This window comes from Acanthochromis polyacanthus, chromosome 14, assembly GCF_021347895.1.
Source record: "Acanthochromis polyacanthus isolate Apoly-LR-REF ecotype Palm Island chromosome 14, KAUST_Apoly_ChrSc, whole genome shotgun sequence".
In the NCBI taxonomy this organism is placed as follows: domain Eukaryota; kingdom Metazoa; phylum Chordata; class Actinopteri; family Pomacentridae; genus Acanthochromis; species Acanthochromis polyacanthus.
This window is the reverse complement of record NC_067126.1, coordinates 35,919,482-35,945,325: the sequence shown is the minus strand read 5'-3', so window position 1 is coordinate 35,945,325 and position 25,844 is coordinate 35,919,482.

The window sequence follows — 25,844 nt, the reverse complement described above, 5'->3', positions numbered from 1 at the left end:
TTCTACATTTCAAAAGAACAGCGTGTATACTAGGGATGCCTGATATCGGCCCACTAGTATTATCTGCCTGATATTGGCATAAAAATGGAATATTGGTCAATATCGTTATCGGTTGTTTTGCCTATCGTGAAAGCCAATAAAATAATGCCTTGATTTCGGCAGCAGTTACCAACAAATAGAGGGAGGAAGAGAGTGAACTGTTGTTTGAGACAATATATATATATATATATATATATATATATATATATATATATATATATGGCATTTTAGGACAGCAACAATCTGGAAAAAAGCCACAAAATCCTGGAGGAGATACCAGAATTAAAGAGTTAATCGTGGAGTAAGAACTAACCACGGATGCTTTTGTTGTAAAACAAACAATGAAGAATCGCTTGGTTAAATCTGTCATTCTGCAATAAAAACACTCTGGTTATTCTGGAAATTAGTGCTGGTTGGAGGTCATGAACCTCCACGGAAGTCTTTGTCATGGTGCCCGGTGCTGCTAAACTCATCCAGGTCCTGGTGATCAGACCTAAAAGGTGGTGTAGGAAGAACGCTCTCACACCAGCTCTGGCTGGAGGAATAGATATTGTCAATTAAAATGTTGAAACATGTTCTAAAAGCTTCAGCAATCGTCACTGTCTCCTACAATTTCATCACAACAAATACGCCTAAAACATCGCTTACATCGCAAACTTTTAGAAAAGCTGCCGTGAATTCAGGCATTTTAGGACACAATGATGTAGAAAAAAGTCCCTAAATCCTGGAGGGAATGAATGAAGTATGGGAAACTATGAGAACTGACAGAACTACAGACGAAGGGGGACTGATGATTCCTTGTTTAAATATTTACCTACCATCAATCATGTTACATTGGGAACTTGTGGGATTTTAAATAACTTGACTGAAGTCTAAAGCTGGAGTTACACCCGATTCTGTGATCTGTCAGATTCAGAAAAACCTGTACCATGTAAATAATTAACTGAGATTTACTGAATGGCAAAGAAGAATTGATCTGTCTTTAGCTGTACTACTTCAGTTTCTGCAGCTTCTGTTGTTGCAGCAGAGCACACAAGAGAGGAGACAGAATAAAAATGCTTCCATGCAGGTGTGACTGGGTGGATGATCGTCACAGAAAAGTGATAAAATATGTGGCGGCAGCGTTCAGCTTTCTCGGAGTCGACAACTTATTTTAATAAAGTGCTGTTAAAACCATCCAACAGGCACCTGATTATTATTTTCAGGCAGACTTTGTTCTCGTTGAGGCAGAAAAACTTTGATTATTCCATATTTTTCCCAATATTTTTCAGACAGGAAGTCTTCCGGCTGCATGATGCTGTTTACACATGTGCATATGAAATACTCTGGAGATTTCGGCCATCTGTGCAATTCTTGTGTCTCTGCATGATCCACACCTGGTAATCATCCACCCACACACTCTCTCTCACACACACACACACAAATATATGAGTAAATACACCTTCACAGTCTCAGGCTGTGCTGCTTTAAAACTACATTATTCTTATCATTAACTCTCTCATTTTAAATTAAAAGACCATTTTTAGATTTTAATTATGAGTTTATACTCTTGAACAACATTTCTTATCATTTTCATGGTCCCAAATAACAATTAATCTACAGCAGGGGTGTCCAACATGCGGCACAAGGGCCAAAAACCGGCCCCCCAAAGGGTCCAATCCGGCCCTCAAAGTGCAAAAATTCCAGAGAAGATATTAATTGCAGATTGTGAATTAGTAAAACTATAAATTTAAAATAATTTCTAGACCACGACAAGTTGTTTTGATCATAAAGTAAAATACTAGATTGTTCTTTTGTCGTTTTATTGGTCCGGCCCACTGCATTTAACCTGCACTGGTGAATTTTATATTCCTAACAGAATATTTACAGACACATATGATCCTCCAAACGATGAGCAACTTGCCAGAAAAATTCTCAAAATGCCAAAAACCGACCTGCTCTCGACAAAAGCATCATTTTAACCTTTCACCGTTTCCGAAATCTGTCCACGTCTATATATTAAATCTGGCGGATGTGATTTTATCTCTCCAGGTTTATTGAAACTCTAAAGAGGTCCTTGCTTCCCCTTTGAATATATTTCTCAAGTAGCTGCCTTAATATTGACATCTCAAGGTATTGCAGAGAGATTTATTCTGAAATAGATCAATATATGATGGAAATCTGGGTGCTGATAAGGTGCGCAATGCAGCCAAATATAAACTACAGCCAGAGGCATTTATATTTAAGGCCGTGGTTAGCAATGAGGGGCCCTGAGGGCTGCAGAGATAAACCTGATGGGTCGTGAAAGGATTTATAAGACAGGAGAGAAGAAGAGAAATGTTCCTACAACACTTTTATACTCTCGGTTCTGTTTTTTTCTTGGTCGGTTAAATAATAATCTAACCAATGGCTGAATTATTTGAGAAGAGAGCCATCAGATTTACCGCTTTGAGCTACAAAATATTGGAAATCGGTGGCTTTGGATTGCGGACTAATACTGTCTAGACTTGATATCCTCCAGATTTGTTAGTTTTTTTATCAACAATTAATCCAAACTACTGGGGCTGCAATTAAGGATTTGGTGCTACAGTAGAAGAGCATCTCTAGAAATCACATTATAGGTTATTCTGGTGTTAATTTACTAAAATGTTTCTATTGAATGACTTCTTCTGAAGTCTGATAGAGATTCGTCCTGAACGATTATTCAAAATATGAGAGAAAAAAAGATTATATAGAGGTGCAATACACAAATCATACTATCAGTAATAAAATAATAGATTAATTGTGAAAAAGTGACAGATTAATTATGAAGATTCTTAAGTTTTTTTTTTTAATCACATTCTCATATAGTATGTGCAGTGGAATGCAAATTATTTTATATATATTTTCCTGTTTTGTTTGACGATCCATTTTTAATTTAAGTTGTGTTCTAAAGCTCAAAAAAGCCATTGGATGGATTGCCTTGCAGTTTTGTAAATTAAACTGTAATAACTAACTTTCTCCAGCACCAACGTCAGATCGTATATTTAATTAGTCCAGGACTGTGGCTAACAATCAAATACATGCAATGACAGCAGCCTCAGCTACACACAGATTTGCAACACTTAGCATGCTAAGCTAAGGCGGTAAACATAGGAGACATTGCACCTGCTAATTAGCATGTAGCCTGAAGCATCGCTGTGTCTGTAAGGATTAAAGACTCTTGTTCTTCTTTTCATTTTTAATAATTCAGTGTGTGAAAATACTACATAAAATATAATCTTAGAAAACGACATTCTGAAATTCGTCGAATTTATGTCTGATATAAAACAGAAAAAATTGTAGAAATTTCAGAAGCTGGAACCACAAAATGTTCTGCATGTTTGCATAAAGATGATTAAAAACATTTCTTCATTCGCTACTGTAATCACTTGATGCATTCCCAGATAATCCCACATTAAGCTAACCTTGTTCCTCCAGCTTTAACATTTTGTGTTTTTTTGTGTTGAACTTCATAATAACAGTGAAAACATCCCAGAATAATATTCGTTGATATCTCCAAACATGGAATTGTAATGGGACTACAAAAGCTGACCCTCCTCTCTGAATGCTGCTGGATTCCAGGCATGTTCCTTCATTGATCCTGCCTCCTCTCTCTGCCCTGTCCTCACTCATATTGCTGTGCTAAATTGAGTCTAAATGGACGGCATCATAAAGGTCAGAGGTCAAACCCTCAGGATGCTAAACAGCCTCAAGCAGCTGCGGCCTCCTTCGATCCGAGGATGAAAGAGGCTCGAAGCATGGAGAGAAAAGAAAGACGACAAAGGAAGGAGAGAAGAAACCAACAATAGATCAGGAATGCACCTTTAAACACACACACACATTACTAACACAATAACACAGAAACGCTTTAAATTGATTCTCTTTCTCCCCGGTTCGGCCTTCGTTTCACGGACTCCACCCCGAGCTTTTCAAATAAAAATGCTTTTGAGGGCGAATACATCTAAAATGCTGGCCTCGCTTTTCAATTTGGACAAGAGAACAGAGGCTTTTTTTGTTGTTGTTGCTTTAACCATATGAAAGGAGTTCAATAATCAAATACGCTGCAGCTGTTTGGGAAAGCAACAGAAGGGTAGGAAATGCATAAGTCACATGATGTGTCTGTGCAGAGAATTCTTAAAACAGAGGACACAAATGCAGACACACACAATAGTATGATTAAAGAAAAAAAACATTGCCAAACAATTTAAATTCTTAACCCTGTAAGACCCAAATATAGAAGAGAAAAATAGCAAAAAAGCAAAACATATATATACCAAAATATAGAAAAAAATTGCCAAAATATAGCAAAAAAATATATACACATATATAAAACTCAAATACAAAAAAAATTCAAAGACTTTTTTTAATTAGCAAAATTCATTTAAAATATAAAAATAATATACATAATTATATATAAACCCAAATGTAGAAAAAAATAGCAATAATAATATGTATATATAAATAATAAAGAAATAAAATTGATGCTGTGTTTCTGCAACAGTGGGTCTTACAGGATAAAAAACAACCACTTGCAGGCAAGAATGGGTGGAAAACTACTTATCAAAACGGTGCAGGGGGGAAACAAAAATATTTATAGAAGAGCAGTGATGTGGACGAGAAGGTGTGCAGGTAGATTTGGAGGCGAAGTGGCTGAGAAAGGTGGAAACACACCGAGGACATCTGGTGGACAGGTGGGGCAGAGCAAAAATAAGAGATGGGTGAAGTAAGAAGCCTTTCTCAAAATGTTAACAGCAGATTATTTTTAAAAAAACGTGAATCAGGAGAGCACATTAATCCCACGTAGATGGCTCCACTCAGCTACAAGTGAGGACGACAATCATTGCAGCTACAGTAGATCCAAGCATGTCCAAGACTGCTGCATCAGTCCTGACTGAAATTATATTTCTTTGTCTTTTTATTGTCGCCATTTAAGGAAAAGCTGATTGCTGGTAAGGTCCCTCATTTACTTTACCCCCAAAAATGTTTTCATGCATAGACAAAACATGAACTATAACCATCTGCACCTCGTACACAGATCAGTGACAGACAGATTATTGGGCTGGCCGATATTCGTGGCCGATATTTGGCATTTTTCTGATTGCCAGTATCGGTAAAGTGTTGACCGATTATTGATGAATTAAATGCAGTGTGATGCAGCCTCCTCTCTGTCTGTAGTCCCTCTGTTATCTCAGAAATGTCTCTCAGTTAGAGACTACAAAAACTGAATGAGAAACAGTAGTTGTGGTCACAAACCAGGAAATTAGCTTTCACAGAGGCTAAGGCTATGCTAGCAGTGAGCGGCCATGTCTGGAAAGCTGCATATGTCTATAAATGTCTAACAGACATAAAAGAGAGAGTTTAGAAAATGATAGTTAATCATTTATAAGATATGGACCTTAGAAGGGAATAAAAGTGACAAAACGGAGAGAAAAGATAAAGAAAATAGAGAAGATAGCAGATGTAACTGCAGGAGACAAACTGATCAGTCTCAGCTGATCTCACAGAAACAGGAGAGCTTCTTCATTTAATCACTCCTGTTTCTACTTTACATATTCAGTTATAGTCACCTTCATTAATGAAGAAGCCTTGTTATCAATGACAGGTTCTCTGCTACCACATGCTACTAAAACATTTCATGAAAGAATATCGTCCCCAAATATCGCTCATCTGCCTTTCTTGAGCTCCAATAATCGGCCCTTGAATCCCCCTATTGGTTGATCCCTGTTGTGTAGTGAGCATCAGGACCACCCATGGGAAAATTTCTGGCAAAAACATGAGGATACGTTTTCAACACTGGCCACCATGAATCCTCCCAGTGCTCCCAGTAGCTCATCTGCTATCACATGTAGCATTAGTGTTGACATAATGTATGACTGAGTCTTTAATCCACTCCAAAGTGTGAGCTCTCTCATCCGTGACGTGTACGTCTGACTGCAGCTATAGGAGCGTTTCACAGCTTTATGCAGCCTTTAAACAGCCGCTCTCAGCAGCAGCAGCAGAACAAGGTTACTGAGCTGCAGGAGTATCAGACTGGTAATTACTGAGGCAGCTACACAAACACACACTCACACTCACACACACACACACACACACACACATGCAGGCTTCCGACATCTGCAGGCAACTGGTGCCGCGGCAGCTAGCAGCTAATTGGATCATTGTCTGCAAAGGAGAGAGGAGGAGCGAGGGATGAGGGAGGAGAGCAGGCAGGGGAGAGGAAACGAGATTAATGAGACCAAGAGCTCTCAGAAGACTGCTGGGCAAGGTGAAACTCACTCGGGATAAGTGCTATTTTCTACCAGTTACCCAAAAACAATTTATGTATTAGAACCACTTCCATCACCTGCTTCTTTCCCTAAATCCAGCTGCTGTTTGTACGGACAGAGCAATAGTTTCCTGTTAAAAAAAACAATAAATAAAATGTGACCTTTAATCATTCAGCCTGGTAGCTGTAAACTGAAACACTCCGACTGGAATATTTAAATTTCACACAGAAATATGCAAATGCAGTGCTACTTGAAAGCTTCACTGATTAATATTTTTCTGCGAATTCAATAACTACTTACAGAATGAAAGTGGCTGCTCGCGCTGATGATCAGATAATTCTACAGCCCAGTGGAGCTTTTCAACCTCTCTCGGTCCACATTTACTGTATGGCTCCCTCTCATAACTCTCATCAACATTGTTTACGGCAACAGCAGGCAGCTGTCTTCGGCAATCAAGCTCCGTTAAAGCCGCCGTGCACGTCCTGTCCGGCTCCAAACAAACAAGTTAGAGACCTGTTGATGTCGTTAAACGGACAGGAGTGGCCGCGGCCCAAATCACAGCGAAAAGGAAAGTAAATGTTGGACTTAAACTAATCAGACGGGCACAAATGCACCCCTGAATGAATGCTAATGTTGCTGGGAGGCCAGAAAATGCAGCATGACTCGTTTTCAGCTGCAGGGACCTTTACTGTCCACTGATATACAGTCAGTACAGATTTTTTTGTGCCAAAAAGGTCATCGATTACATTATTACTGATGATCGGAGTACGTGAATCTGTCTGTCAGCAACATTACTCTAAAATTGGACCAACGGATGTGGATGAAATTTTCAGGGAAGGTCAGAAATGACAAAAGGACGAAGTGATTAGATTTTGTCAGTGATGCAGCTTATAGTCTGGATCCACAGATTTGTTAAAGACAGCAGCACGGCGTCACTGTAACCATGACAACAAGCGAACACTACGTCAGCTGCCTGCCGACGATCACATGATTGTGATCCTACTGCGGACTTAACCAGGACTTATCCGTCAGAAATGACACAAGGAACAACAGATTAAATTGTGGGGGTGTTTCTGAGTCCCATCAATTCCTGCCGCCCGGTACATATTTAGATCACGTAATTCAGTATCCATACATAACGTACACATGCATACCACACGCTTGTGGCCAGTGCAAGTTCATTTCATTTGTGGGTACATCTACATTAGATGGACACATTCTATGTTTCTGTGATTTCTGGTTATCCATAACTACTAAACAAATGCTGCATTTCTGGGGGAATGAGCAGCCTTGGAGGAGTACTTTATTCCATTTGACCACTTTTCAGTAAACTGTCAGCATTCTCTGTGTCAGTGAGAACAGTGTCTGCTTTGTTACCTTTAAAACTCACTGTAACGGACTTGAAAATTATTTTAAAATATAAATAATATTTTGTGTTACACCTGTAACACAATCTGATAACATTAAAAACAATCAGGCCTTTTTCCTATTGGCCTTCTGAGCATGAAAAATCCTAGAAGAAACACTGGAATCTGTTTTCATTTTGCCATTTTTTCCTCAAAAAGACAAGTGAAACTAACCATGATGCAGAACAGTGTGTGCGTGGTTAAAATTAGGCTCTGGCTCCGCTTGTATTTAATGCACAATCAGAATGAAGAACAAAGATTTTTTCGGCCACACGTGTTGATATTTATTGCTGCCGAATCGGAAGAGACAAATTGGTGTGTGTTTTACTGTGAGCTGTAGGGGAGGAGTGACTCATATGGATAGTGAGACAATGAGGGCCGCTGGAGGATGAGGCTGTGCATGTGTGACGGTGTGTGTGTGTGTTGCTGTTTGAGGGAATGTCACGGAGCAGTGAGAAGGAACCAGGCCAACTGCCACCAGAGTGCTGGCGGTCAATTTGGACGGACTGTCACAGCGGCTCGCCTCACGTCCACGTCGCCTCCTTCCCCTTGTTGCTCTCCAAGAGCTAACAGCACACTGTTTGGGGATCAGTGTGTAACTGCGCGCGCACGCGTGTGTGTGTGTTCGCTGCCCTATATTTGACATCGGTATAGCCTTATAGCCAGATGGTAATGATGCCCCACTGGCCTCCATGTGGAACAGGAACACTGACACGTTGTGAGCGCTGTGGATGTGAAGCAGCGATGAGCAGTGACAGGACCAAAGTTTCTGCTGTCACCACTGGACACAGCAAGGACAGGCTGACAGCACACACACATTCAGCGACGACGCCCAGCGTACGAGCTCAAGAATTTGTCTGAGATTTTGTTCTGACTGCCGAAGCTCCAGCTTTTTTTTTGACACGCTCAATAAATCAAACGACTCGCTGGGCTGCGATAGGGTTTCTGAGCCGCGTTTCACTCTTCTATTGGAGTCACGTCTCCAGCTGGAAGTCGAGATGCACGTCTTTCAAGTCTCTGAATCCTGACCTTTAAAACGAAATGGCATTTAAACATTTTCCCCTCAGAGTTGCGTCACTGTCTTCTTTTGTTTTGGGCATATACCCAGTCAAAAGCTTTTCGTTTTGACGTTTCAAATCAGGTTTTTCTGGTAGTTAAAAGAGGGCTCGTTATTTTCAGCCAGACTTAAAATGGTCATTGAATGGGGTAATTAGTTTTTCTACCAGTAACTCAGGTCAGGAGGAAGGTGGTACCAGACGTTACAGCAGGGGTGTCAAACATGCAGCATGCGGGCCAAAACCGGCCCATCAGAGGGTTCGATCCTGTCCACCGGACGACTTTGTAAAGTGTAAAGAATCCGGAGAAGACATTAATTGGAATTAGTAAAGCTATAAATTTAAAATAATTTCAAGACCATGACAAGTTGTTTGTATCATAAAGTAAAATATTAGATTGCTCATTGTTCTTTTGTAATTTTGTGTCTCATTTGTGATATTTTGTCCTGCTTTTGTTGTTTTGTCCGACTTATTTGTGTCACATTTTTGTTGCTTTGTTTCTCGTTTTGGGTTTCATTTTTGTCTCACTTGAGTTTTTGTCGTTTTGTGTTTTGCTTTATTCATTTTTTTGTGTATCGTTTGTTGTTTCGTTTCATGGTTTTGTCATTTTTTGGTTCGTTTGTAAATTTCTTTGTTGCTTTGTAGCTTTTTTTGTCAAATTTTCATGACTTTTCTATTTGTTTCGTGTCGTTTTTCTCATTTTCTCTCTCATTTTTGTCGTTTGTCTCATTTTTGTAAACGGACGGCGCACGCTGATGACGTTTTATTCTTGCGCATTCACATCGACTTCCGTACATCGTAGGCTGAGCTTCAGCTGCGTTTTCATCATGCAGTCTGCACAGAGCAAACTTCACGTCGCACGTGACGATTATTAGGTTCAAGTCGTACAGCATAGCAAGCTGTGAACTTATAAGATTGTTAAAATCACACAGATTGTAGAGGCCTTTAGTTTCTCTTCAAGTCTTTATCTTAATCTGTGCCACCTAGAAAGAATCGGCATTTATCAGCTTCAGTCCAAGCCCCTTGTGGCTTCAATAAACGGACTTCTGGTATAAAAAGCCTGTTTCTGTGTTGTTCCTCTGCCCAGGTAGAGGTGAAGAGAAGGTATGTTTTCAGCGTCATTTGTATGATTTTGTTTGTCAGCAGCATTATGCTAAAACTGCCAAACTGAATTTCATTTTGTATGTTGCTGTCGAGATGACGCATGGGGGAAAAAAAGGAAGAACACGTTAAATTTGGATGAGAATCTGTAAAAATTGCCGGACGGGTCAGTGGCCTTGGCGGAGGACTGCACTCCCCAGATGCATTTCTACTTTTGTAATATTTTGACACCCCTGTGGCAAAACGCTGAATGAAGCTTCCAGTGAACGCAGGGATGAAACACAGCGAGGTGCAAACAGAGGAAAGGAAAGACTGGACCAAACCCACTGGAGTTCAAGAGAACATTTTCCATCTCATGTGCTAATGCGTGCACGCTCACATGGACATGACTATGAAAAGCATTTGGCTGTTTCTGTGTACAAACAGTTGTTGCTCGCTGTGGTGAATGTGGCTTTGTGTTGTGTCGGTGAGTCTTTTGTTCCAGTTCTATCAGAGCACATTCTCCAAGAATGGCCCGAGACCTTGACTCAGAAGAAAAGGATGGAGTGTGAATTGACTACTGTACATGTGTGTGTATGTGTTAGTTCATGCTTCCTCTTCCTTTTCCTCTCCACAAAAGGCTGCTGCAGGATGCACCAGGTGCACAAAACACACAAATGGAGCCTCTCTGAACACACACACAGAGAAAACTGAAAGATATACACCAGAGAACATCTGAATAAATTACTACACTGTTCTTCCTTATTCGATGTTTCCAACGTTCTGTTTTTATTCTAAAACACGGCCAGCTTTCTTTTTGTGTATCCGTGCATAAGAACGACACTAAATCTGATACTAGAGTATGAAACAATCAGCCTCAATGATCACTAACAAATCTTAAAAAGAACTACCCACAGGGTGAGGGTGCAATTAAGCAGCAAAATATTAGCACTGTGAAGGGAAACAGGTCTCATCTATGCAAGCAGTTTAACATTTAATAGCTGGATATGTCTCAAGCGATATCTATAATTCAATTCCCCCTTATCAAAAATGACATTTCAGATATCAGATATGACACCACCTTTACCATTCATGTGTATGAGGTTTCAGATTACGGATATCTACGACTCAGCTGCAGATTTTTGCAATTTACACTGCAGATATCTGCAGCTGCACCATGACTCCTTCTAATTCCAGTATTACTCATCTGAAGTTTAAGATATCTTTATTTTCACTTAATTCAAGATAACAACATATCATAGACCAGGGGTGTCTAACTCACTTTAGCTCAGGTCCAATTTGAGCTCCAGTGGACGGGATCAGTAAAATCACAGCAGAATAACCTGTAAATAACCACAACCCCAACATTTTTCTCTTGTTTTAGTGCAAAAAGTACATCTGTCTCTTTACAAAACATTATGAACAACCTGTAAACAAAAAAGAGACAAAAAATTAGACAAAAAAAGTTACAAATAACCAAAAACGAACAAGCACAAAAACAAGACACAAAAATCACACACAAAACAACGAATAAAGCAAAACACAAAATGACAAAAGTAAGGCAAAAAACAACAAAACAGGACAAAATATTACAAAAATGAGACACAAAATGACAATAACGAGAAACAAAATGACAAAAAAATGAGACAAATGACAAAAAATTAAATAAAAAGTTACAAAGCGACAAAAAAAAAATAGACCAAACGACGTACGTGAGACAAAAAAAAGACACAAATGACCAAAAATAACAAAGGCAGGAAACAAAACGACAAAAACATGAAACAAATGGCAAAAGTCAGACAAAAACAGCAAAAAACTATTTTGCAAAAATGAGACAAATTGACAAAGGAACAGTGAGCAAGCCAGTCTAGAAGTTATTTTAATTTTTGTTGATTTTTTGTCTGACTTTTGTTGTTTGCGTCATGTTTTTGTTTAGTTTCTCATTTTTGTTGTTTTGTGTTTTGCTTTATTTGTTGTTTGGTGTTTTTTTAACTTGTGTCTATTTCTTGTCGCTTTGTAACTTTTTATCATTTTTTTTGTTTCTGTTTTATTTGCTTCATGTCGTTTGTCTCATTTTTTGCAATTTTGTTTCTCGCTTTTGTCATGTTGTGCCTCATTTTTGTAATATTTTGCCTTTTGTGCTTTGTTTTTTTGTCTTTTTTTGTCAGTATGATCATACAGTAACATCCTGTGGTTCAGTTACAGGCAGCTGTGACTAAACATTTTGTTCCTTTGTAGACACATCTCCCTGACCACTGAGGCTGAATGTTGCTGAAATTTAACTTAATTTTTCTTCAAAAATTGCAGGTTGTTCATGATTTTTTGAAAAAAAAGATAACTCCTTAAATGTGAACATTTTCAGAATGTACTTTTTGGCACTAAAGCAAAGGGGAAAAAATGGAGCTGTTGTTCTTTGTAGACTGTTAAGCTCTGATTTTACTGGTGCGGCTCACTTCAGATCATATTGGGCTGAATGTGGAACCGGAATTAAAATGAGTTTGACACCCCTGGTCTAATTAGAAATGATGGAGGAGAACAGAGTATAAACACTCTGTGTCCAACCATCTTCCTGTGAGGAGAAACAGGCCCTTCAGCAGCTCTGTGGTTCTCTGTTTTTATACCGTTTCATGTCTGATGATTACAGGCTGATAGAAAGGACACAAAGAGCTCAGGGCTTTCAGCTGCATGGACAGGAGGAATCCATGATGCTCTCTCAGGTCTCTTATCAAAGGCAAGAGGCTGATGAGAGTCATTAGCTTTAGATAAAAGGAAAATTTCCTCCTTTTCTTTACAACTTTGGTCTCAATACATCCACAGAAGTTAATGGATGGACCCAGGTCGAGAGAGCTGAGTCTGTTAGGACAAATAAAGCAAGCTGAGAATCAGCAAGTCTTACAGAAACCCTGACCTCAGTTTTTTCAGTGAACTATAGCAGATTAGAGAGCTCCATCATCATCACAGTGGTGTCCAGGGTGCCCATCTGTGCAGGTTGTGATAACAAAGTGAGTCAAACGCACGGAGAGCTCTTAACTTAAAGGAAGAAAAGAGAGTGAGGGTTTAGGTTCAAAGATGAATCAAGAGCTTCAACAGAAACATTTGCTCAGATACAGAACACATAAATCTTTTTACATCTCCTGTACCTTTGCTGTGAGTTAATCAGCTAGTTTGTCTTCAGCTGATGATCCGTAGAGAGTTTTATATGCAACGGGACATTTCAAAGAACCCATCTACTAGGAAGTCAGAGTATCAGTCCTACTAATCATCCATGCAAGTTTCCTGAATACAATTTGGTGTTAGAAGCCAAGTTCTGCCTATTAATTAAGCTTCTTTATGTACACATTTTACTTTTCTTGCAAGCCTGAGGTGACTTGTTGTGCCCCGACTAAAAGACTCTAAAGGCTATGTTAACCATTACTTAGAACACTGAACTGGAAACGAACCATTTGCACCAGCGCCAAGAATGGTTTCACTGGATGCTTCCTCCTATAGTCCAAAGAGACACACGGCTGGTTAATTAGTGGTATTAAATTGGCTGTGCTGTTTGCTAGAATGGTTTTCTGTTCCTCTGTGTCAGTTCTGTGACTGACTGGCAACCCCTCCAGGCTGTACACCCCCCCCCTCCCCCCGCCCCACCGGCCCTGTAAAGGATGAGCAGGTAGAGTTAATGGTAGCAGAGGACACGACATGGTGACACCTCAGAATAATGGCACAATAGGACAGGGTACAATTACACTTCACGACATCTAATAATAACACTATATGTCACCATATAATGACCCCATATAACACTGTACAGTACACCATGTTGTAACACTACAGAACAATACTGACATTACAGAAGCCGTATTATATGGAACTATAAAAAAAATATTACAGACAGTAATACAGCACACTGTGTCAGACCAGGATGTGAAGGAAAGGACACTACTCAAGAATGCAACTCTGTATAGTGACCCAAATAAGTAATGATATCATTGAATAAAACACTGATATGTTTTTTTCCCTCAATGCTAATAGTAATTATTAGTCATCAAGAAGACAGGTGACTGATAATATATTTAACACTTTAACAGCACATGATAGCAGGGAACCTGACATTCATGACTAGGACTACTATAGCTAAATACGTGCATATATATGTATATATAGATATGATATATACACTGTTGGTTTAGTGCATTATAATGCCCAGCAAGACAGCAGGAATGGCAAGGGAGAGTGCAATTAACACATTCCGCTAACTTTTGAATTCGTACTTTTTAACTTTGTTCCTATTTATATATTGACTTTGATTGTTTTTAATCTTGCACTAAATTTTAATTTTATTTCGGGTGTTCTTTTCTTTTGTATTTTATCCTGTATTGTTAGTGCTATGTTGTCACTGGAACTACAATTTCCCTGAGGAACTCTCCAAAGGGATCAATAAAGTTATATCTATATCTATATATTAACAGGATGCGATTGCAGAGAACCTGACATTCATAACCTGGCTTCTTCATTTTTAAGGATTATTATGACTGAGTACGTACCAGACCAATATACAGTCCCTCCAGGGTTTTTTTTTTTCTAGATTATTTCAGGCTAAAACGCCTGACGTTGTGATGTTTTAAGCGTATTTGTTGCTATGAAATGAAATAAAGGTTTAAATTGATCAACCGCTCTATTGTAAATCATTCTTTTGGGTTTCAAATCTATCAGACATGCTCATATTTTATCAGTGTTTGGCTGGTGGTTGGTGTTAAATGAAAAAACAAAATCCCACCACAACCTTTTATAAGATATTGTTTTAACTTATTTTGTGTTTGGCTGTTCCCTCTCTTTCCTCGGTGACGTCGCTCACACACTCCTGTTCGCCATCTCTGACTTCATTCCACATCCAACTAAATAAACTGAAGACCACAGTCTCATAATTCTGCCTGCTTTGATGCGTCCTTGAAGCCATTCCGCTGAAGTGCAGGCTGTGTCCTCACAGAGCAGATGGATAACAAGCATGGAAGCTATTTAAAAACACACTTTGGGAAATATTTATTGTATGTAGAGTCACCAAGCCATTCCAGTTTTGGTACCACCTTTGCGGAGATATTGTACATGTTGATTCCAGTTTTCTTTCTTTTAAATACATCTTTAAAGTGAGTAGTTATGATATATGCCATCATAATTGCATATTAAAGCACAAAAGACATTTTTTAGTTCTCTCCACTTCTAGTCATGGGTGTGCTGCTTCTATAGACGTGACATTAGCAAGAAGAACATCCAGAAACTGCTTGGGGTTCAGAGGGTTAATCCGACATAAAACGTTTCTTTCTGTAGAGAGGATCTTGAAGCCCTCGTGATGCGTTTACGGTGGATAAATGAACCAGGAGCTCCCACTGTGTTGCTCTTGGACAGGTGTGATTCTCTGCCTTGGGTTTCCTGGAGCGTCGTCTCAGGCTGCCAAACTCAATACAGCTGCTGCCAGCTTCTGAAGGTGGGAATGCTGATTAGTTGTGACTCTGTCTTCCTGAGTTTCAAACGCAGGCTTCACGATAGAGTCAGCGTTGATAACGTTTAGCTGCTTGTCTCCTGAGTTCAGTTTTTTTCCCAGTTTCTCTAAAAATATTGCACTGTAGTCTCCACGTGATGTCAATCGAGGAAATACAAAAAATAAAAAGCACAAGAACTTCTGGGAGACCTCAGCGGCTTATTCAGCAGAGGTTAGAGGTCAGGAGTCTGCTCTCCCGTGGGTCAGCGGAGCAGAGAGAAGTGGTCTTTGTAAATTCAGTCTTTACATGTTCAGATAGATGAACTAATTACAGCGAGAGTCGGCAGAGGTCCGCAGACAATCAAGTCTTTAGCTTATCTGCTGCTTACAGCCACTCAGGAGGTCAAACACACATTAGCCTGCTATCACTGCTAATCTCTGTCTCCCTGTCAGTCTCTGCTTCCTCCTCACTTCACCCCAGACACACACACACACACACATACAGATATTTAAATAACCAGGTTATCTTTGGTTTTCTGCAGAGCACTGAATTCTTAAACATTATGTCAACAGGAAAATGGGTTTTCTTTCAGTGACGCTCGGGGTTAGAGGTTCTCTGTTATTGCTAGTAGCTTTCTGCCTGAATTCTTTGTGGGATTTTTCATGTGTGCACGACCAGAACAGTACAGGAAAGTACCTGGACGGGGGAATAAAAGAACCACAAAAGAGCAGCACACAAAGACTGACCAAATGAAACTAAAAGCAAACAAAATCCACAACTTCAAATTCAGACACATCCACAAAGCATGTATACAACCCCTTGTCTGCTTGTCCTCCCACTGCAGCAAACGCACCAAACTAAAAAGGCTCGTACGCAATCTGCCTTATAAATAAAGACGGACCATGTTATTAAAGAATAGTGAAAGAGTAAAATGCTGAGGAACAGTTTGGAAACGGAAGTTTATCATGCCAAAAACCTATTTTAGAAGTAAAACATATTAACAAAATGAGAATAAAGTCTCAACAATTCCACAAATATTTTAGTTTTAGACTTAATCCATAGGTTTATTGATGTTCTCTTGCAATCAAACTTAATTGGAAATACAAAGTTAGATCTTAATCAGGTAAAAATGAGGGAAAAACAACAGCGCAGACAGATTTAGCCAACGTGTTGAAAAAGGCACATCCCAGCATCAAAAATGGGCTTTGAGCAGTCCACAATAAACAACAACTACCATTAATGATAAAATTAAAATTAGCGGCACAATCGTCTCTAAATAATATTAAGCTTGTATTAGATCTGACTGTATCACTATTAAACTTCCACATCAGTGTCTGTTTAAATAAGCAGTAAGTTACTGTACCATCACCACTTTGAATTACACCAGAAGAAAAAAGGAAAACTAAACATGTATAAATAAAAATTCCATTGAATCGTACAGCTGAAACACACCAACACAGAGAAACTATATTGTGCCTTCTGATTGGTTAAACGTATACAGTCTGAGGGAGCAAGCTTCACTCCTTTTCCTACAGCCGGGATCACAAGCTGGGGAAAAGTGATGATGAGTGAGGAGGAGCACATCTGGTTATTATGCCAGATGTGTCTCATTAAAAAAAAAAGAAATCCCACAAGACTTCACGGTCAGGTTATATTATGCCCTTTATTCATGAATATTTCTCATCTCCCCCCACAAATTAGTATGATTCACCATGTTAAGACGCTACATTAAAATGCAAGCGCGTTGTTTTGCATGTTTATATTTCTATACACTGTTAAAAAAAAAATGTTATTTTTGTGGTAAAATTCCAGCACCTGTGGTCGCCAGAACACTGCCCTAAAATTACAGTAAAACATTTTCTTCATTTACGGTAAGCAAATGTATTGATGCCGTTGATGTTATGGTTAAAAAAACCTGCTTCATTCCATATTTTACTGTTAGAAAACGTTCAAACCTTTAAAGAAATTTTAGTTTTACTTGGAAAAAAATACCACATTAAGTAACGTTTGTGTGACCCGTTACAAATATTACAACATTTTTCCATTATAGCATTACAACAGTTAGTGTATTTAACATTTAAAGAGTATTTTTTAGCAGAAATTGCAGTTAAAGCTGCCATAAATATTCAGCCACATCAGTTTGACCGATACTGTATTTTTTAACATGAAAAATGCAAAAATTTTTGCTTGTAGTAAACATCATGACATTTTTATTGTTATCAGTTCTTATATTTTAAGGGAAAAATGGTGTTCTTTACAAGAAATAAATGCAAAAATTACAGTATTGATGTTATATTTCTACATGTTACGGCATGTTTCTATTAAATAACAGTGCAACAGAAGGGAAATAAAAAAAATGTACAATTTTCTCCTGATTATTTTATTTACCGTGTCAATCCGTTTTTGGTTTGACAGTTTTTCACCGTAAAATTTGAGCATTTGTTTTTTGCAGTGTGGTGTCATTATACTCTGTGGTGGAGGTGGGGGGGTGTTCGGAAGCTCACCTGCAAACAACAACGTGGAATTGAGACGTAACACGGAAACATTACAGCTTTATCTGGAGCGGTAATCTGGGAAATGGTCCTCTTTGTGCAGACGGCGTGTTCTGCTTATCACAGAGAGTCAAATATCGAGCAGCAACGTTTCTGCCTTCATCTGCCTCCGTCTCAGTCAGAGTCTCTGCTGTTTGCTCGACTTTATCACCGGCTGTACTGTAAAGCTTTAAATTATTCAGTGCATGCCCAGATCGGGAGAGAGAGAGAGCGGGAAAATGGTGGGGAGAGATATTGTCTTTGACAGCAGCCTCTATTTTCTCCTCTTCCATCTCCCTGCACGTCAGTTGAGACAATGTTTACCAGAATAAACCCTGTCCTCCTTCCTCCTCACTGCTGTCCCCTGGACGGTTCCTCATTCCTCCGTTTTCTCTGGAGATAAGTTACCGGACAGAAGTGTTAAGTTTACTCCCCAAATGTGGATTATCCATATAGGCTGTGGTTGAACTTCCGTGACAGTAATGGAACAGAAGATAAGGAGTCTGAGTCCTGCTACAAACACAGCCTTAAAATATAGCACACTGCAGCAGAGTTTTCAATGTGTTCAGTCGTTTTTAAGCTCACAGTTTTCAATTCTCCACCACAGAATTTGGAAACACCACTTTGTCTTCCTGAACAACACTTCATCTTATTCCAGGAAGCCTTTCAGATTATTCTATATTTTCTGATACTGTCTCTCTACAGCATCTAGTTGATTCCAATTGTGATTTTATGGTGTTCTAGTCATCTGTTGTAGGGTTCAATCAGTCAGTAGTCTGGCTGCTATTCGGCGTTTTTCCAGTTGTAAATTATATTTATTCACGGATTCCTGATGTAACCTCCTCTCTCTGTCAGTTCTATCACTTTGTTTTCTCGAGCAATGTCCCATCCACAGCACCGTCTGATTCGTTACACTTCATGCGTAATATCCAATCAATAACTAAAGCTACTGTAGTACAGATGGGGTCAGAGCTTTGCTTTGAAGGTGAAATAAACGCAGCAATCTTATGCAAACCTCACCAGTTTACTGCTACACTGCCTGACTAATTCACTTTACTGCAGTCGTAAACAGTAAATTTACAACTACATTTACAGTATATTTATGGAGCGATAGATATTTCTTTGCGTAATGTTGGTGCCAATGCAGTGGAACATTTTTTGGCTACCGTTGGGCAGCAATGGATGGCTAAAGCGATCACTAAGAGGCTTGCGGTCAGGCCCGTAGCATCTCTCTGAAGTAAGATTAATTCAATAAACCCGTTCTAAATGACATGTCTCTCTAGTAGAGGAACAACCTGGAGAAACTGAATTAGTAATTTCTACAATTTTTTAAAGATAACATACTTTTCAAATATACTAGTGGGCTAAAAAGTTGCTAGTATCCCTAATCAATGGCTAATAAATCATCAAAAATCAAATGAATTGCAACAATCTGGTCAATATGACTATCATTAATGCTTTACATTAGTGCATGCTTTTTAATTATCCTAAATTACTATCTGCACAGACAGACATCTCGCTTGATAATAGAAGGTATTTTACATCCTTGTCAGAGGACAGAACAACTCTTTGCACATCTGTTTCCTGAGATATTTGCATAGGAGGGGATGAGCATGTTACAGGAAGTCCTCGGTTTACGACGTCCTCGACTTGCGGCGTTTGTTGGAACTGGTTCAGCAGAACTAGATGGTGAGCGGCGCGGATGGATACTGTATGTGCAGTCGTTATGCGGCACTTTAAGACATCTTTGTTTATATTTGGCGCCACATTGGATCATGCTACATTCACGACCTACAGTTAACATTTTGCCGGTATTTTCCTACCGAGTTGTGTTTCAGTGTGAGCTAGTGACTGTTTTTTTTGTTACTGTAGCTGTAAAAACATGTAAACTGATAGATATCATGATGCACGTAACGGCTTTGTTTACATTTTCACCGGAGTTCCGACTTACGGCGAAAATCGGCTTATGTTATACCAGGAACGAAACTCTGACGTAAGTCGAGGAGCCCCTGTATTTGCAAAGTTAGGCAAATAGTTCACATGAAAAAAGTCATTTTAAGCAGGCAGTGGCTGCAAGTTCGCAACCAATCACATTCCCAACATGCTACACAAAGGAATAAATCCCAAATCATTCCAGCATATGGCAACTTTCAATAATATATGGAAAGTTATGAAGTCAAAACACTGCATACAGTAACAATCATAAATGTACACCAACATTGTTTACATTAAATGGGTAACTTACTATATGAGGATTGCCAAACTGCTTTCCTAAATATTCTAACATACAGAACCCACGGCCTAGAAACCCAGCTCCTGTAAAGGGTTAACAACTGATCACCTGTTCATAGTTGTTTCAAATACAAGTTGGAGCCCACAGAAAGTAAAGTCTTATTAAAAAGTTGAACAGTTTCTGGCACCGTCCCTCTCACAGGCAAATAAACAAGATTTTGTTGTGGATAAATGTTTATCTAGTCCAGATGGTCGAGCGCTGACTAAATAATCTGCTGTAGAGGGATCAATATTCAACATCCATTCTTCTTCTGTGCTGATGTGATTTTCTGTGTCCTTTGTTTTCTTTTCAAATCTAAATGGACCAAAATTGATGACAATATTTTTTCAGCATAAGCAATTAAGACCCTACATGTGTACTCAAAGACTTTCAAACACTCGGTTCTCTGAATGCTCAAACGAGTAACATCAGTTTAGTGTTAACACAACTTCCGTTCAAGAGCAGGCACAAAGAGTAGAAGCTGAGGGAAAACATGTTTGACTCGCTCAGATTTACTCATTGCAACTTGGATATTGAACCTTAGTAGAAAGACAAAAAGAGGTGAAGATTTTATGAGCAGAAAAGTAGCATCTCGGTTCACCGTAAGAGGTTGTGATATGTATCTTTGATATCTGTGCATGTAGGAAGTTGCAGTTGCCAAATATGACAGGAGATTGTCTTTACTTCATCTCCAGCTCAACTTTTGGTCTCACAGCTGACTGAACTGCAGCCACCTGGCTAGCAGGTACATCAGCCTGCATGTGAGGCGTTTAAGGATCATCGGTGATTAGAGTCCATCAATGAGCAGATGTTCAGCAGGCAAGGAAATGAGCCTGAACAGTTTATAAGACTGATATGAGAAAGAGAGAGAAAATAAACAACAGCAACGATTCATCAGCATGCAAGGTGGTTCATAGCCGGAACAAAATGTGGGTGTGGAAGTTATTCTGGATACCTGGGCCTGCGTCTTTTTTGCAGCTGGTACAGAACATGTGCAAATTATGCCAAAAAAAGACAGCAGAATGATGCAGCACTGAGCGTCCACTCCCTGCCAAGTGGTGAGAGTTGAAAATTCGCCAATTTCACCCTTCACCCAACTGTCCAATCCCAGTGGAGGAGGGGCTTGACAAACATGACATCAACCGACCGTCATCCTGTACATGTAGAAATGTTGAACAACAGCAATGGAGGAGGAGCTAACACTGAGTACCAGATGACATCCCTGAATGACAACAATATCCATCCATCATCTACACACCACTTTGTTGTGGATAAATCCTCATTATTCACAACAATTATCTCCTCATTAGGGTCGCGAGTGGTTGGAGTCTCTCTTAGCTGACTTAAGGCCTCTACATATTGTGTGATTTTAGGCCAACTGGGACGAAAGATAACAATCGTGAGAGAATATCTTTGGCTCTAAAGCACACTGTGGGACAGGTTCAAGGACGGCCGTTGTCATGGTGACCAAAGACAAGCTGCCATGAAATTCTGACTGTCAGAAATTTGGGGCGATCATCTCGGTGTGACTGCTGCTGTGACCTACGACAACTAACTGGACTGTGGGAGGAAGCTGGAGAACCTGGAGAAAACCCACACATCACAGAAACATGGAAACTCCATGCAGAAAGATCCCAGGAAGGCCGGAATGTGAACCGATTATCTTCTAGCTGCAAGGTGATGTGCTAGACAACAATATTAATATGAAAAATGCTGATGGTGGAACATTTAGTTTGCTATGGGTGTAACAGGGTGGCTCCTCCAGCTCTGTGCTAGCAACTACCTTCATGAATCATCAATGGAACCAAACTGAGCTGAAACAGCACCACACCTCCAATGTACTCTCAAGCGCATTTTAAGCTGCCAAAAAATGCTTTGATGGACTCAAAGTCGAAAACACAGGTATTGTAAATGACTTCTTTTATTGCTTTACAAAGCCTTTGTTTCTTACAAGTTAAAATTGAGTTCCCTCCTTGCTTTATTTTTGTTGCTGTAATTTTAATGCGTCATGCTTTATTTTGACGCTCTTCCGGCGGAAGCTTATGGCGGAAAAGAGGGTGTCTTGACATCGGAAGACGCGTCTAAACAGAAGGAAAATGAGTCTGTAAGTTGTTGATTCATACTGTGAATAAATCATATGGAAAGGATAGCAACGCGATTTATGTTACTTATAAGCTCCTAGCTAAACGTGGGGACAAGGTATTGACTTGGTTTATTTATTTCATTATGAGTTTTTGTGTGGTTAATTATCTGTGTTAATGTATTTTGTGCATTGTTCTCATTGCTAATGTTGTTGCAGTTAGCCCCTTTGTGTGTATGGATAGAATGCATCCCAAGAATTCTGTATAGTTTTAATGGCTCTCATTTATGTTAATTGTTTGTTTTGTTCTTTTGTTCGTAGCTCTTACGGTGTTTCTGTCTAAAGAAAGTCAAAGGCCATCTGGAAAGAATAAAAAACTGTAACAAAACATCAGTACGCTTCACCGATGTCTGGCTGGGTTCGCTATAGTAAGAGCTTCATCCACACCGATCACAAGATTTGCCGCTTTCATGACGGGCCATGACGGAGGATCTACATCATACGCCTGGTGCTGCTTTGTTGCCACATGCTGTCAACACGGAGAAATGCTACAACGCATGATCCGCTTTGGCAACTTAGGGAGCAGTCACATCGATTCGGTGCAATGGTCATGTACGGTCTTATTCACGGACATAGGTATAGCAATTGAGCCATTTGTGACCAAAAGCTGCAGAACGGCCCTGTCCTCATTATGTGGTGACCAGGTGTAGGACACTTTAACCCTTTTCTAAATAGGCCAGTTGGTGGAAGGTGTAGTTTTTCCAGCAGGCTTTGTGGTCTTAGTTGTGATGTTCCAAAAGCAACGCCAAACACATCCGAGACCTCAGAGCTGAGCGCACAGAAATAAAATTCAATATCTTTTCATCAAACTCTTCCTTCATTGTCAACAATCAAAAACTGCACCAACAAAGAAGGTTTCTGTGTGAACAAATTAAAGCTGACATCATGCCTCTTACCTCCCACTACATCCACCTACACAGCTACTCTGGTGGATTTCACACCAGGCCGACTCCTTCCTATGGTGCCTCCAATTCAGAGAAAAGGAGGCCGCGAAGCTTCACTGCTAAAATAATATTTAGGAAGACAAGCAGGTCGCGGGTTAGAGAAATATGACTACTGTCTCATGGGGCACGCTCACTTCTAAAACAGAATAATGTGTGTGTTGAACAGAGAGGAAATGCTTCTGCATGTACAGTAGATTTGTATTTTTAGATCAGAGTGTTTGGTAGAAACTCTAGAGGCCCGCTCACAGGGGTTAGATTGATGAGATACTCTGCGAAGCTGCGACAAAAGACAAACAGAAGCAACTAAACATTTTTCACAGTTTCTAACAAAGTCGGTTTGAAAGAATTAACTGTTGGAGAATCTCTGAAATCAGGAATCCAGCAGTTTGGAATTCCATCTAGACCAGGAGTGTCAAACATGTGGTCCATGGGCCAAAACCGGTCCTCCAGAGGGTTTAATCCACCCCCCAAAGTTTAAAAATTCCAGAGAAAACATTAACTGCAGATTGCAAATTAGTAAAAGTATAAATTTAAAATAATTTCTAGACTGTGACAAGTTGTTCTGATCAGAAAGTAAAATACTAGATTGTTCAATGCTCTTTTTGTGTCTCAGTTTTGTAATATTTTTGTCTTGTTTTTGTTATTTGTCTGGCTTTTGTTTTGCTTGTGTGTCGTCATTCTGTGTTTTGCTTTATTCGTCGTTTTGTTTGTTTCTCGTCAGTTTTTATGTTGCTTTGTTCCTCGCTTTTGTCATTTGTGCCCTTTATGTGCCTTTTGTCTTTTTGCTTTGTTTCGTTTGTCTCATATTTTTATCGTTTTGTGTCTTAATATGTCGTCTTGTTTTTTGCCTTCTTTTGTCACTTCTCATGTTTGTCATTTTGTGTTTCCTTTCTGTCTCGCTTATCTATTTTTGTTGTGTTGTTCCTTTTTGTCTTCTCACTTGTCTACTTTTTGTTTCGTGTCGTTTTTCTCATTTTGTCATGTTTTCGTCGTTTTCTGCCTGACTTTCATCTTAGTTACATGTTTTTGTCCTTGTGCGTTTCCTTTTGTCTTGCTTGTGTTTTATCCCCTTTTTTGTCTCCTGTGTTATTTTGTTGCTTTGTAACTTTTGTCAAACGTTTTGCCTTTTTCCGTTTTGTTACGTGTTGTTTTGGACCGAATGTGGAACCGGAACTAAAATGAGTTTGACAGGAGATCTACGATTCTCCAAACTGGGATTTCTTTTACCAGATGCATTTAATTCACTCTCTGGATGCAGTTGGTTGTGCTTCTGTGTGAGAATGACAGTTTTTCCTTTTAGGTAGTCACAAATAAGAAAGCAGCAGGTAGCTAATTTGGACTCCACTTGTCAAAACCGCTTTATATTTTTAAGTGTAAACCAGAGATTGCTGGGAAAAATGCAGCGAGTGTAGCGCTTCTCAGTGGGGAATAAAGCTCCTCATATTGAAGTTGTCTACCTCACCTCAGTGAACCAATAAGAAGAGTCAAGACAAGGGATTTATAAGGAAGCTAAAGCGTCCAGCGAGTGCCGGTTTACCGCTGGTCACGTTAGAGAAGAGACATTCAAGCACGACCTCTGTTTTGGCAGCAGTCTTAAGAGTTTTGGTCAAAGACTGGACCTAAATGCAGGATACAAGGGGCAGAGTTTTGGTCACAAAAAGAAAACTTTACTGACATGCTGATTGTCGTTACCGAAAGTCCAGGCAGGAAACAAAAACTAGTTAGGGTTGAGGCAAAATCAAAGAGAAAATAAAATGCAAAAAAAGTCTCACGGTTCTCTCCTGGTTAACCCAAAAGCATGCAGACGTCTACGATACTGAGCTGGTTTTATCATGAACGAGGTGAAATGGGTCTGCCCCTCATGATTAATGTTCTGCACCATCCAAGGGTTCAGGGAATGAACTGAAGTGAAAAGTAAAGTGTGATGGATGGCTCAGCATGCAAGACTTTCACATAGGAGACTGGTTTTTATTATTCATGATCCTTGAAGGGTTTTAGTCATCAAATCTTAACTGTACTTTACCTCACAGTGTTTCCAAAACCCATCACCTGACAGACAATTATCACCTGAATCTGCAGCTCTTTTTGGTGACTTTCAGCTGATTTTGTTGTGAGAGTCAGAGAACCCAGGCGCAGATAGTGGCAGACAGGTGGTCAAAGGAAAAAGGGTTTTTATTTAAACCAAACAGGAACTAACCAATACAGTAGAAGGAAAACTAAACCAAATCTATACTAAAATAAGTCACACACCTACAAAAATCCACAGCTAATCTACAGAAACCAAATAGAGATAAACTGAAGCAGGCAACGAAACACAGAGTACTTACAAAATCTGGGAAGCTAAGCTACTGGGAGTCAAGGAACAAAAACAGGAACAGGTAGGAATCCAGGGGGAGAAGAGCAGAGTCCATGGAGGTGAAGCAGCTGAGGGGTAAGCAGGGCTCCAGAAGAGAGTACTGACAGGATGTGAGTTTATGATACAGCGGAGTGTAAGTGAATGAACAGGCTTCAGTAGTGGGCAGGTGAGCTGATTACTGCAATGCGTGTCACCTGCAGTAATCAGCTGAGTGTAGACAGGTGAGACATGAGGGAGAGATGACAGACAGAGGGAGCCAAAGAGAGACAGATGAAAACAGACAGACAGCTACA